The 15,009-nt window shown below is 46.2% G+C and overlaps 1 protein-coding gene across 2 annotated transcripts in view; it reads right to left on the reverse strand.

The window, feature by feature from the left end:
* LOC144806385 (uncharacterized) overlaps positions 1-15,009 on the reverse strand; it is a 56,208-nt gene that overhangs the window by 26,183 nt on the left and 15,016 nt on the right. For both annotated transcript variants that reach the window (XM_078672751.1, XM_078672750.1), the window contains one exon: positions 4,994-5,063. The gene's annotated coding sequence lies outside the window, so the exon portion shown is untranslated. The remainder of the gene's footprint in view (positions 1-4,993; positions 5,064-15,009) is intronic.

Here is a 15,009-nt window from a genome sequence, read left to right on the forward strand (position 1 = left end):
CTGAATGCACTATTATGTCCAAAGAAGGTGGCGATAATAAAATGTAGTGCACACAAGAAAGTGACAGACAAAATAGGGCAAGGAAATGCTTTTGCAGACCGCATAGCGAGAGAGACTGCCATGTTGCAAAATGACTCCCCTATGTATGTGGTGAGATCGCAAGCCGAGCGATGGCATGATGCTAGAGAGGAAGTTTTAGACATACAGAAATCAGCGTCTGAAGCGGAGCTTGCAGCATGGGCAATAGAGGGAGTGTTGGATGATGAGGGTTGCTGGAGAAGCAAAGACATGAAGAGATGGAAATTACCTGCTGCTTACTTGCAGGCAATGGTTCAAATGATGCATGGGCTGGCACATATTGGAGCTCTTGCGATTACTAAGTTGCTTACATGAGTTTGGGAGCATCCTGAGATTACCAGCACGGCTAGGAGAATAGTACAGACCTGTCTGATATGCCTACAGTACAATCCTGCTAAAGGGACCTCTACTCCTAAAGGAGGGTTCGTTCCACCTACTGCACCATTCGAAGTACTGCAAATGGATTACATCCAGCTGGAGCGCTGTAATAACCTCAAGTATGTCCTAGTGGTGGTGTGTGCTTTCAGTAAATGGGTTGAAGCCTACCCCACGAAGGATAATACAGCGTTAACAACAGCTAAGGTGTTACTGAAAGAGTACTTCCCACGTTATGGTGTCTGTACATTTTTGTGGAATGATAATGGCCCTCATTTCGTTGGGAAAATAGTGGAGCATGTCCTGAAAGGATTGGGAATAAGACAAAAGTTCTATGCTGTATTCCACCCGCAGTCAGCAGGTTTAGTAGAAAGGTATAATGCGACTTTGAAGCTGAAGCTAGCAAAGATCGTGGCATCCACGTCTTTGAAATGGCCGGACGCTTTGCCATTGGCATTATTGTCTATTAGATCAGTGCCACACTCTCGGACTGGCCTCACACCCTATGAGGTGGTGTTTGGAAGGCCTATGAATATCTGGGGAGTTCCAAAGCCTCGTTTGATACATGATGTGCCTTGTATAATGATGAACGATTCTTTGGCACGATTAACAAATGATTTACTTTCTATTCATCAACAGGTTCGAGAAGCACTCCCCGACAATTCCATTGGAGAGGCTCACAATCTTCGTCCTGGCGATCATGTCATGATCCGGGTGTTTGAGAGATCCAGCAGTTTGGAGCCGAGGTGGCGTGGCCCTGAGCAAGTGCTGCTGGCAACGCGAACGGCTGTGCGAGTCACGAATAAGAAGCGGTGGATACATTCAACGCACTGACGACGTGTCTCTCCGGATCTGGTGAACCCTGAAGTGCTGTCCGATTACAGAGACATCTTGAATGCGGAGAAAAGCCCAGCTGTTATGCCCAACAAGTCGGAGGGAGCCTTCCCGGACCACGCTATTTCTGGTGGAGTGAAATACAATCTACGGCCAAGGAAATATTTTTTTTTGTATTTTTCATGACTGGTTGGTAACCGTTCCGAGGTTTGTGAAACGGAAGCCGGGAATATCAAGGGGGGGGGATCAGTTCTGTCCAGTGTAGCGACACCCGTCTTGAATCTCGGAGAAAAACTCAACGGCAGCCTCGGTTCTCAGCACCATATTTTTATTTTTTAGTTGGTTTCTTGAGACTTCTGTTCTTTGTACTATGGCACCTATGACATTGAGAAATAGAAAATTTTTGGGTGCAGTTCTTTTTGCTACGACTATAGTGGTAATAGCAGTAATAGCTTGGACTATAGAAAGACTATTTCCTGCATGGGACTATTTACTGCCTACCACTCCAATTCCATCTGAACATTTTCATTTTACTTTGCCCTATCACGAAGAAAGACATAGACAGACTTATTTGAATAATAGCTTCATTCAGATATTACACCACACGCATAATATGACCAACACATCCAACTGTTGGGTATGTGGGATGTTACCTGGGCATCAGAAGAATGGAGGAACCCCACTTATTCCTCTTCCTTTTTCTCACAATGGGTCATGCAATGCTTGGTACACTCTTCTCTTTACTTTGAGATGGCCAACAAAAGGTGGACTACTTTTTCGATTGAACAAAGTTTGCTATAACGATCGAGATGGCTATCCACAAGCAGAAGGAACTAAATTCGAGTGGGAAGAATATCGACCGGACAATGTGTCTACACCTCGCATCTTCACTAATCAGAGACTTACAAATATGTCTAGTTTACACGTAATTACTGTCATTGATACGAAAGCAGATCTCTGTATTAGGAATAAGGGAACAATTCCGGTGGGGAGAAGTGAATGCAATGTTACTCTTGCCTTTGATACACCTAATGGTATTTCATTTGTGGCCTCACGAAACACTTACTTTATTTGCGGTAATAAAGGTTATCATCGTCTTCCTCTTGGATGGTTAGGTACATGTTATGTATCTTTTGTATTACCCCCTGTGTTTATTGCCCCACCTATGTACCATAATGATTTTGTATTGTATCATGATTTTATTTTAAATAGAGTTAAGAGGACATTGGACATTGATGGGGTTGATCAAACTGACACCTCTCTACAACAATATGTGGATTTTAATTTAGGGTTATTTTCTTTTGTGGGCGCCGCTCTAAACAGCAGGAAAATTAGGCGGCTAACACGTGTTGTGGAGGCAGTTGCTAATGAAACTGCTTCTGCTTTAGGGAATATAACTGAAGAGCTTCAGATTACAAGAATCGTTACACTTCAGAACCGGATGGTTCTGGACGTGGTGTTAGCTGATCGTGGGGGTGCATGCCGCATCATCGGAAGTAGTTGTTGCGTTTATGTGCCAGATAATTCACCATCTGTGTATGATGCTATCTCTAGGTTGCACAGAATTGCTTCTGAAATTCACACTGACAATGGTACTTGGACTTTTTCTAGCTGGTTTTGGGTCTGCTTAGTACCTGGGGTTGGAAACTGCTAAGTGTTCTATGTGTGATTATTGGGATATTTTTCTTCTGTTGCCTATGTATTCAATGTGGTCCTACTCTATGTACTGTATGTATTACAGCCTGTATCCCATCCAAATGAGCTATTGCTAAAAATGTACAGATGAGTAATGCTGAAGTCAAGCAAATTATGCTGATCGATATTAATAATTACTTCCATTATGAGGTAGCTTCAGCTAAACGCTAAAAGGGTCGTCTGTCGTAATTTGGCAGTACCTGAGTTAGCGTTAAGCTCAGCTACACGAACATTTCTGTTAACTTGACTAAACGTGTGGGGGCCATTTTGTATTCGGTGGCTTCCATTTTGTATGAACATGCGGCCTCTTGGTCAGCGTGCCCTTTCGTCCTTCCTTCATGCCAATGAACCTTTACCCTGCCCAGCAACAGGCTATTTTTAGCAATGGTCAGTCTCGTGCATGCGTCCATCTGATCTTTGGACTAGAGAGCGGTCACTCCTTAGGAATGTTCCCCTAACTGACCAGTGGTATTAAGCTGCTCCCACATGTTGGCTGTGTTCCAAAAATGCCCTTATATGTACCTAAAACCGTTCAAATGTATACCACTTACCTTTTTATTGCTGCTAAACTGTATAAAAGAGGTCGCGCACTGATGTTCGGTGTGATACTTCTTGCATTGCCGAAGGGTGCTGTAGGAATGTACCACCACCCCATGGGGTCCTAATAAACTTGTCTCTTTGCATTTTCAGTTTTCGTGCCAATTTCTGTCTATGGTGTTTGAGGGTTTTTGCAGAGTATGTAGGCCTGACAGAACCCGATACCTCACTATTTTCCGCACACAACATACAAGATAGATTCCTCACATGCATACCCTGATGAAGGGAGAACACCCAAAATGAATTGGGGCAGACTGAATTTGAATTTACTTGTGGAACAGTGGATTTTGAAAGTGATTCTATGAGAATAAATATGCTTAAACTGGTATACAAGTGGATTTGCTTCCAAGGGATGCACTTTTACGGGTACAAGCTGTGGAGCAGGAGACATAGACCAGATCTAGTCTGGCGCTATATAAACTCTAGCCACACACATCTACCTTCTGGCACGCGATGAGTGGATTACATAAATACTACAATAATGAATGAAAAATACACGGCATGCATAGACAAGGTTTGCTATGTAACATCTGGACTCCTGTAAACCTAAACAAACACTAGCATTCAGACACTAGGGACATCACCTGAAGCTCGTAAGATTTTCCTTTTGTTTGGTGTCTTGTTTTTGGGAGGTGGGTTTTTAGGATAAGCTATTTTTGGGTGCGTCTGGGGGTGAGGTGTGTCAGGTAGCCCCTGTGGTAGACGATGGGATAGAGGATAAGGAGTGCCTTGCCATCCCTTCATATATTTCTCCCCTCCGATATTCACAGTCCCCTTTTACCGGTTGTCCGCTTTGCTGTCATCAAGAAGTGGAGAGAGGGGAATCGGCAGGCGGCCCCTTTTAGCCGGAGCTGAGGACGGACATCAGAGGATACACACTTGAAGAAGGCGGGGGCGGAGAGTGCGTCAGGTTGGTCAGTAGTTGGTCCAGCTACACGCGGCATGGGAACGCGAGGCGTAAAAACCAGCGGGGAAGACCGGAAAGACAGAGAAGGACTAACAGCTTTACGAGAGAGAGAACCAGAGCCCAGGGGAGGTCACAGCTTGTCAGCGAGCAGAACACCCGAACCTGGCGGAGGAAGGAAAGCAGAACCAGAAGACCAGACCTCACTGAAGGACACGGAGTCACCACGCCATGGCCCCGAAGGGACGTGGCTCTTCCAGGTACGTATGCATCTACGGGGCTTTTGGAAAGGGGCTAAGTAAGAGAGGGACAGGAGGGGAGGCTAAGGGGTGAAAGGGAACCAGGGAAAAAGAAATAAGTGAGACGGAAACAAAGACAAGAGCAGAAATCATCGGCTACTCTTTTTCTTTTGGTTGCTCCAACCTTTACACCCTCCCTTGACATTTATGCATAGCTATTATTTATCCCTCACGTCCACCCTTGACTAAACCATAAAGCAAAAACACTTACCTGAGTCTTTTTCTTCTGTCCGAGAGACGACGGCGGCTGAGGCTCACCTAAGGGACTAAGGAAGAAGACCCTGTGGGAAAGAAGAATATAACAGAGACAATCAATCATTGTGATTTCCTGTAATACTAATAAAAAGTGCACACCAAGAAACTATTCAATGCAGTGTGCTCCCTCTTGACCGACTCTTCTACAACGGGGAGCTACATACTTTCCCTACAGGGAATGGGAGACAGACACACAGACACACACACAGACACACACACACAGGAAAGCATAGTAGGAAAACGCTATATACAGTTTTTATATGCTTGCATATGTACATTGTTTTAAAAGATGGTGGAACTATTTATTCTGTTCAATGTGCTTATTTTGCCAATTACTTTTATCTGCTTCTATTATCATTGCAGTTCGGGCTGGACTGTTCTCATAAGGCACAGGGTCAAGACCGATTTGCATATGGCCATGTCTGAACTGGGGTGGCATGGTGAGCAAAATAATGATGGATTTACCCAGATCTCTTGACTGAGGATCAATGTTTTGATTTGTTCTGCATTCCGTCCATCAATTGTGTGTCTTTTGCTCTATTATCATTGCAGCACATAAATTCTATACAATAATTACGATGGTTCAATAAATAATGAAAATGCTAATGTTATGTTATTTTAATTTGATATCGCACACAAATTACCCCTAAGCAGAAACTACTTCAAGGAGAAATTTAGGATTGGTACGTAGAACCCCTCAATCTTTGTGAAGTTGAAAGAAAGGCTCTTGTATAGTTAATGCCTGAAGTTCATCAACTCTCCTTAGTGAGTTTATCGTTATGAGGAAAGCAACTTTCCATGATAGGAATTGTAACGGACATTTGTGCATTGGTTCAAAAGGCGGGCCCATTTGCCTTGTAAGGACTATGTTTTTAAGTTCCACTCTGGAGCAGGGGGAATACTTGGCGGTATAACCCTTTTTAATCCTTCCATGAAGGCTTTAATCACTGGTACTCTGAAGAGAGATAGGTGTTGTCTATTTTGCAAGTATGCAGCTACGACTCCCAGGTGTAAACAAAATGGATGTGTAAGTGATCCACATTATTGTAAATGCAACAGTTAACAAATGATGTTCTGCACAAAAGCATCAAGATGATTGATATTGTTGTTGTTACAATAGGCAACAAAACGTTTCCATTTGCTGCATAACATGCTCTAGTGCTGGCTTACTAGCTTCCTTGAAATCATTCATATAGTCTGGTTGTAGTTGTAAATAACCAAACTCTATGACTTCAGGAGCCAAATCGCTAGGTTGAGTTCTCTGGGAATTGGATGTCTGAATTCTCAATGGCTCTGAGTGAGGAGACAAGGTGTGAGATGTAGCTTTTGAGGTGGAACCACTGAGAGTTCGAAGGATGAGAGTACCAAGGTTGACGAGAACAAGTGGGGGCTATTAAGATCAGTGAGGGACATTTGTCTGAGCTTCCGAACTAGTAATGGAATTAGCAGGAGAGGCGGAAAAGCGTAAGCAAATATCCCTGACCAAATCGTCCATAGGGCATTGTCTTCGGATGCTGGGTGTGGGAACCTGGATGCAGAGTTTGGGCTTTTTGTGTTGTGCACTGTGGCAAACAGATCTATCTGTGGAAAACCTCAGTTTTGAACGTAGGGAAGGAGAACTTGGGGATGAAGTTCCCACTCGTGTACATGCTACCTGTGTCTGCTGAGCATAGTCTACTCCTGGGAGGTGTTCTGCTAGGAGATAGATTTTCTGGCGAATCGCCCAATCCCAAATGCTTTGTGAAGGTGCGACAGCTGGAGAGAGTGAGTCCCTCCCTATTTCTGTAGGTAGTACATTGCTGTCATGTTGTCTGTGCAAACTAAGACAGTCTTGCATACAAGTTGGGTGAGAAAAGCTGAGTGCTATGAACACTGCTAGAAGTTCCAGGTAGTTGATGTGGAGACGTTTGTGTTTGTCTGACCGCAGCCCCTGGACTTTGTAATGTTGAAGATGGGCACCCCAGCCGGTTACTGTGGAATCGGGTCTATGAAAGGCCGCCCTTTTGCTAAGTTTTGAGGGTTCCACCACTGCAGCGAGCGATGGTTCCCGCTGTCTACCAACACTAGGTCGGGGTCGCAAATTGCGAGGCTCATTAATATTAATGAGCATCCCGCAATTTGCGAGCCCATTGGGAATGCCAGCCCTACCAGGGATGGTGGCCTGCTGGGCTCAGCAGACCACCATGTCTGGGACTGCTTTTTAATAAAGCAGCTTTTTTTTTTCCTTTCTTTTTTTTAAATGCAGCCGGCCCTTAAAAAATATTTTTAGGCACAGTCACAAAGTGGAAGGGGTACCCTGGGGACCCCTTCGAAATTGCGACTCCATTACCACCCTATTGAAGAGGGTGGCCATTTGCAAGTGTTTTGTGACCGCAATTGTGGTCTCAAAACATTCACACATAGCATTTCGGACGCAATTAGGAAGGGAGTGCCCCTTCCTAATTGCGATTTGCAATTCTTAAATAGAGAGTCGCAAAAAAACTGCAACTTGCTATTTTGGAATTGTACATGGCCAACAGTGATTTTGCATGTGCAAACGGGTTTAACGCAGGATGCCATAATTCCCAGCAGTTGCATGAAGACTCTGGCTGGTAATGATTGGTTGAGTTGAAATTGTAATAATGTGGCCTGGATATTGTGAATCCTGGCTACATTGGGAGTGGCTAGAGCATTGAGAGTGTTGATGGAAGCTCCCAGATAAGATTGCACTTGTGCCGGACACAGGTGAGATTTTTGTGCAATTATTGTAAAACCCAACTGGTGAAGTAGATGTACTGTTGTCCGATTGTGTAGTGTCCTTGGTGAGAGAGAGGATGATCTGGGTGTCGTGGGCGTAGGATACTATACTGAGTCCGTGCTGTTTGACGATGGTGACAAGGAGGGCCATGTAGATGTTGAAGAGCGTGTGGCAGAGCGACGATCCTTGTGGTACTCCACAGTTGATTTCTGTGAGTTTGGAGCGGAAGGGTGGCGGTCTGATTCTTTGGGTTCTGCCGGTGAGGAAGGAGCAGATCCAGTCAAGGGTGGTTCCCTGTATGCCGGCGTCGTGGAGTCTGCCGGTGAGTGTGCGGTGGGAGACGGTGTTGAATGCTGCAGAGAGATCGAGTAGGATCAGAGCTGCAGTGTGCCCTTGGTCGAGCAGGGTGTGGATGTTGTCTATGGCAGCGAGGAGAGCGGTCTCGGTGCTGTGGTTGCTGCGGAATCTGGATTGGGAGGGGTCGAGATGGAGTTTTCTTCGATGAATTTTGTTAGCTGGGCATGGACGATCTTCTCTGTGACTTTGGTCACGAAAGGGAGGAGGGAGATGGGTCGGTAGTTCTTGAGGATGGTGGGGGCGCTGAGGGATTCTTGATCAGGGGTCTGCCTTTGGAATTGTTTCCTCTATATCCTCCTCTGTAGAAACCTCCAGAGGAAAAGGATTGGATGTTACCTTTGTAGGAGGAAGCATTTGAGCCTGAGGATGTTGTTTTGGACCCTGCTATGTAAAACGAGCAGTGAAAGGAGCCCCTATTGGATGGGGACTGGAGTGCTCCAATGGATTTTGCTACTTCAGTGTCCTTGTTCTTCTTTTCCAAGGCTTGGTCAACTAAAGGACCAAACAGGTGTTCTTTGTCAAAGGGAGTGTTCAAAACGGGCTGTTGAACCTCAGGCTTAAACTCTGAGATCCTAAGCCATGCACGCCTTCTAAGGAGAATGCGGGTATTGATCTCCCGAGCTGAGATCCTAAGCCATGCACGCCTTCTGAGGAGAATGCTGGTATTGATCTCCCGAGCTGAGATCCTAAGCCATGCACGCCTTCAGAGGAGAATGCTGGAAATGATCTCCCTAGCTGAGACCCTAAGCCATGCACGCCTTCTGAGGAGAATGCTAGTATTGATCTCCCGAGCTGAGATCCTAAGCCATGCACGCCTTCTAAGGAGAATGCTGGTATTGATCTCCCGAGCTGAGATCCTAAGCCATTCACGCCTTCTATGGAGAATGCTGGTATTGATCTCCCGAGATGAGATCCTAAGCCATGCATGCCTTCTGAGGAGAATGCTGGTATTGATCTCCCGAGCTGAGATCCTAAGCCATGCATGCCTTCTGAGGAGAATGCTGGTATTGATCTCCCGAGCTGAGATCCTAAGCCATGCACGCCTTCAGAGGAGAATGCTGGAATTGATCTCCCGAGCTGAGACCCTAAGCCATGCACGCCTTCTGAGCAGAATGCTGGAATTGATCTCCCGAGCTGAGATCCTAAGCCATGCACGCCTTCTAAGGAGAATGCTGGTATTGATCTCTCGAGCTGAGACCCTAAGCCATGCACGCCTTCTGGGGAGAATGATGGTATTGATCTCCCGAGCTGAGATCCTAAGCCATGCACGCCTTCTGCGGAGAATGCTGGAATTGATCTCCCGAGCTGAGATCCTAAGCCATGCACGCCTTCTGAGGAGAATGCTGGTATTGATCTCCCGAGCTGAAATCCTAAGCCATGCACGCCTTCTAAGGAGAATGCTGGTATTGATCTCCCGAGCTGAGACCCTAAGCCATGTACGCCTTCTAAGGAGAATGCTGGTATTGATCTCCCGACCTGAGAACCTAAGCCATGCACGCCTTCTAAGGAGAATGCTGGTATTGATCTCCCGAGCTGAGATCCTAAGCCATGCATGCCTTCTAAGGAGAATGCTGGTATTGATCTCCCGAGCTGAGATCCTAAGCCATGCACGCCTTCTAAGGAGAATGCTGGTATTGATCTCCTGAGCTGAGACCCTAAGCCATGCACGCCTTCTAAGGAGAATGCTGGAATTGATCTCCCTAGCTGAGATCCTAAGCCATGCACGCCTTCTAAGGAGAATGCTGGTATTGATCTCCCGAGCTGAGATCCTAAGCCATGCACGCCTTCTGAGGAGAATGCTTGAATTGATCTCCCGAGCTGAGATCCTAAGCCATGCACGCCTTCTAAGGAGAATGCTGGTATTGATCTCCCTAGCTGAGATCCTAAGCCATGCACGCCTTCTGAGGAGAATGCTGGTATTGATCTCCCGAGCTGAGATCCTAAGCCATGCATGCATTCTGAGGAGAATGCTGGTATTGATCTCCTTAGCTGAGACCCTAAGCCATGCACGCCTTCCAAGGAGAATGCTGGAATTGATCTCCCGAGCTGAGATCCTAAGCCATGCACGCCTTCTGAGGAGAATGCTGGTATTGATCTCCCGAGCTGAGATCCTAAGCCATGCACGCCTTCTGAGCAGAATGCTTGAATTGATCTCCCGAGCTGAGATCCTAAGCCATGCACGCCTTCTAAGGAGAATGCTGGTATTGATCTCCCGAGCTGAGATCCTAAGCCATGCACGCCTTCTGAGGAGAATGCTGGTATTGATCTCCCGAGCTGAGATCCTAAGCCATGCACGCCTTCTAACGAGAATGCTGGTATTGATCTCCGGAGCTGAGACCCTAAGCCATGCACGCATTCTGAGGAGAATACTGGTATTGATCTCCCTAGCTGAGATCCTAAGCCATGCACGCCTTCTGAGGAGAATGCTGGTATTGATCTCCCGAGCTGAGATCCTAAGCCATGCACGCCTTCTAAGGAGAATGCTCGTATTGATCTCCCGAGCTGAGATCCTAAGCCATGCACGCCTTCAGAGGAGAATGCTGGAATTGATCTCCCGAGCTGAGATCCTAAGCCATGCACGCCTTCTAAGGAGAATGCTGGTATTGAGCTCCCTAGCTGAGACCCTAAGCCATGCACGCCTTCTAAGGAGAATGCTGGAATTGATCTCCCGAGCTGAGATCCTAAGCCATGCACGCCTTCTGAGGAGAATGCTGGTATTGATCTCCCGAGCTGAGATCCGAAGTCATGCACGCCTTCTCAGGAGAATGCTGGTATTGATCTCCCGAGCTGAGATTCTAAGCCATGCACGCCTTCTAAGGAGAATGCTGGTATTGATCTCCAGAGCTGAGACCCTAAGCCATGCACGCCTTCTGAGGAGAATGCTGGAATTGATCTCCCGAGCTGAGATCCTAAGCCATGCACGCCTTCTAAGGAGAATGCTGGAATTGATCTCCCGAGCTGAGATCCTAAGCCATGCACGCCTTCTAAGGAGAATGCTGGAATTGATCTCCCGAGCTGAGATCCTAAGCCATGCACGCCTTCTAAGGAGAATGCTGGAATTGATCTCCCGAGCTGAGATCCTAAGCCATGCACGCCTTCTCAGGAGAATGCTGGAATTGATCTCCCGAGCTGAGATCCTAAGCCATGCAGGAGAATGCTGGTAATTCTCCTGAATTGATCTCCCGAGCTGAGATCCTAAGCCATGCACGCCTTCTGAGGAGAATGCTGGTATTGATCTCCCTAGCTGAGACCCTAAGCCATGCACGCCTTCTATGGAGAATGCTGGAATTGATCTCCCGAGCTGAGATCCTAAGCCATGCACGCCTTCTGAGGAGAATGCTGGGATTGATCTCCCGAGCTGAGACCCTAAGCCATGCATGCCTTCTAAGGAGAATGCTGGTATTGATCTCCCAAGCTGAGATCCTAAGCAATGCACGCCTTCTGAGGAGAATGCTGGAATTGATCTCCCGAGCTGAGACCCTAAGCCATGCACGCCTTCTGAGCAGAATGCTGGTATTGATCTCCCGAGCTGAGATCCTAGGCCATGCACGTCTTCAGAAGAGAATGCTGGTATTGATCTCCCGAGCTGAGATCCTAGGCCATGCACGCCTTCTAAGGAGATATTGATCTCCCTAGCTGCGGTGTCTGCTGCGTCTAAAGCACATCTCATTGAGGAGTTAGAAATGGGTTTCCCCTCTTCAACTAACTGCTGTGCTTTAGTTTTGTGTGAGTCTGGGAGATATTGGAGCAGTTGCTCCATCTCATCCCAGTGTGCCCTGTTGTACCTAGCTAGTAGGCCCTGTGTGTTTGCGATGCGTCAATGGTTAGCGGCTTGAACAGCTACTCATTTCCCCGAGGCATCTGTAAGTTTGGATTCTTTATCTGGGGGAGGTGCATCCCCACAGGTTTGCGAGTTAGCTCTTTTGCAAGCGTTGTATAGAGTCAAGAGGTAATTGTCCCTTAATAAACACAGGCTCTGATGGTGAGAGTTGATGTTTTTTATCTACCCTTGGAGTTATAATACATGCTCTGACAGGGTCTTTAAAGATATCATCTGCATGCCTCATCATGCCTTCAAGCATAGGGAGTGTTTGACTTGACCTGTGCGTAGACTCAAGTGTTTCAAATAGGAAGTCCTCCTCTAATGTCTCTTTATGTGATGGTACCCCCATGATACTCTGCTGCTCTGGCAATGAGCTGTTCATAAGCCATATTATCATCTGGTGGTGATGGCTTTGCTGGGTAACGGTCTGGCTCATTGTCTACTGGAGGCCAATGGTGTAATCATTCCATGGGTCTGCAGGCAAATGAGTATCATCATCACCTTGTCCACATCTGGATCTGGATGTGGAGATCCCTGAGGTGTTATGTGTAAGGGCTCTTCAATTATTAACTGTGGAGAAGAAGGTGGCGACGGGGAGGGTTGTGGGGAAGGATTAACATGGTTAGTAGCCATGTCCTTCTTCTTTTAGGGAATCTTATCAGAAGTGTCCTCTCCAGGATGCTTGTGTTTCACTGGATTTATGTCCATATCAGGATTAATTAAAATGTTCTTTTGTTTGGGATCCAATTTGGCCTTAAGAACGTCTAAAATTGGTTATGGAGGCTCGAGAACATTGTCCTCGGATTTCGGCTAGTCTATAGAATGTTTTGCCTCAGAAGCGAGATGGTGTTTCGAAGCGGAGGGTTTCGGCTCCAAACCAGATTTGTCCTGGAGCCTGATGATTTCGGATCCGAAGGTAATTCCTTCTGACTCGATCCGGAGCTGGAAGGCTTGACGGTTTGTTTTGGTGCCGAGCCGAGGGATGTGACGTTGGAAACATTGTCTCGGTGCCGACTTTGGCCAGAAGGCAGAGGTGGTGCTGTAGCCTTATGAGTTTTAGAAGAGGATTTAGGGGGCAAGGGGTCTTCGGTACTCACGGCACCATGTCCCGAAGGCACATCTTGGGACTCCAGATAGATTTCGAGCTCGGAATCGGACTCTGGAATCGCCTCTTCTTCAATGGAGGACGCTTCTATCTCTTCTAGGTCAGATTCTTCCGCAAAGATATCCAGAGTGTTTTGAATGCTTTGGCTCTGCCTCTCTCGTCATCGAGCCTGATGATCGGGTAGAGTCCTATTGGACTAAAAGAACTTACAAGCGTCACAGTCTTCCTCCTTGTCCTCCGGAGAGAGACATAAGTTACAAACTTGATGTAGGCCAGTGCGAGGGTACTTGGCGTGGTACCAAGGAAAGAAATGGAATGGAGTCCGTTCCATTTGTAGAAGGCTGGCCCTACGTAGCCCAACGGTTGCCCACAAGGATTTCTATCAATAATGGAGAGTTTGTCGATCAATCTGAAATGCGGAGAACAAAGAAATGCATACTGAAACAATACTGTTGAGGGTAGAGTGTATTGCTGCGCACCGAGGGGAACCCGAGGAACGGTTTCGGAGCGCAGCAATACACATCCGAACCCGTTGGGGGTAAAAAACAATCTAACAATGGAGTCAATGACCATGTGCACTATCACTGAAAGGAGGAGTCACCTTACCTCGTGACTGGAAAGACTTCTTCAAAGAAAAACAACTTGCAAACATCCGGAACCAACACAAGATGACAGAAGTATGCAAAGCATGTGCATCTACAGCACACATGCCTCAAACATAGGATTAATGGTCCCAAATCCCTGCAGTGGTATCTAGTCATGTTGTGGCTGAGTGTGCCATGTGATGTGGCAGGCTATAGTGCTTGGTGTGATTTAGTCATTTTTGACAAGATGGAGTGCTGAATGGTTAGGCAATTTTTGATTTTCTTTGTTTTTGGGATCGTGTGATATAGTGCGATACCTACCGTATGATGTAAGTAAATAAATTACATTGCTATTATACGGGAAGGATGTGGGGGTGAGTGTATTTAGAGCCGAAGCCTTGCTGATTATATGCAGAATAACAGGTCTGGGAGGTCACTACTGACTAGGGCAGGTTAGCGGCTGCACAGGCCTTGGGCATTGATCCTATTGAGGATAATATGTGACGGGCCACTGGTGACTGGAGCTGGCTAGCAACAACGCTAGCCTCTGGTATTCATTACAAGCAGGAATTGAGAAAGCATAACTGGATATACTGGTTTCTTTAATACCGATAATTGGTTACACATGAATGCCTCAATGTGCATTGATATATTACAAAACCAAATTACAATATTCTTATATTAATTTGTTGTGACTGTTCGCCTTAATATGCCTGCAAAGTTACATGATTCTATTAGGGCCCAGAACCATTTTATTTAGTGATGTTCATCTGCACACTTTCCTGCATCTTGTAGTAAATTGAATATTGACAAACAGAAGTGTTATTTCCAGAAACAGTGAATTCTGCAGCTTGTCTGTGTATCTTTTATCTGCACCTCACGGACTCCTCACATTCCTCTCGAGAGAAGATCCTGCCTCCTACTCATTAGTGTTGTTTCAGTAACTGTTTCTATCACGTGTTCATGTTTCATTGACTTGTATTAGGAGAAAAGTGCATAAAAATACATTGTGTAGCGTTAGCATGATATACTCCAACTTGCTTTAGGGTGGATGCTCTCGTCCATTGCAAAGACACTTGTCACTTGTTAGTTTGCTTGGCCTTTTGCTATTTTTGCATTAAATGTATGATAGATGTGTTGGCCTCCCGGTGTGTTGTGTTTTATTTTACATAGCACAAGAGATGCTGAGGAAAATGACAGTCCAGTATACACATTCTTCATATAAATCAACTCACAGTATACTGGTCTGGAGGTTCAGTCCCACAGACATTATCTCTAACTGAATGCAGGCACACTAGACGCATGTGCTTTTCAACCAGTTGCCCTCTGATGCGGCGTCCTCGCTATTGGATAAGTCAATATGTCC

Source organism: Lissotriton helveticus (assembly GCF_964261635.1).
Source record: "Lissotriton helveticus chromosome 1_1 unlocalized genomic scaffold, aLisHel1.1 SUPER_1_unloc_67, whole genome shotgun sequence".
NCBI classification, from domain to species: Eukaryota; Metazoa; Chordata; class Amphibia; order Caudata; family Salamandridae; genus Lissotriton; species Lissotriton helveticus.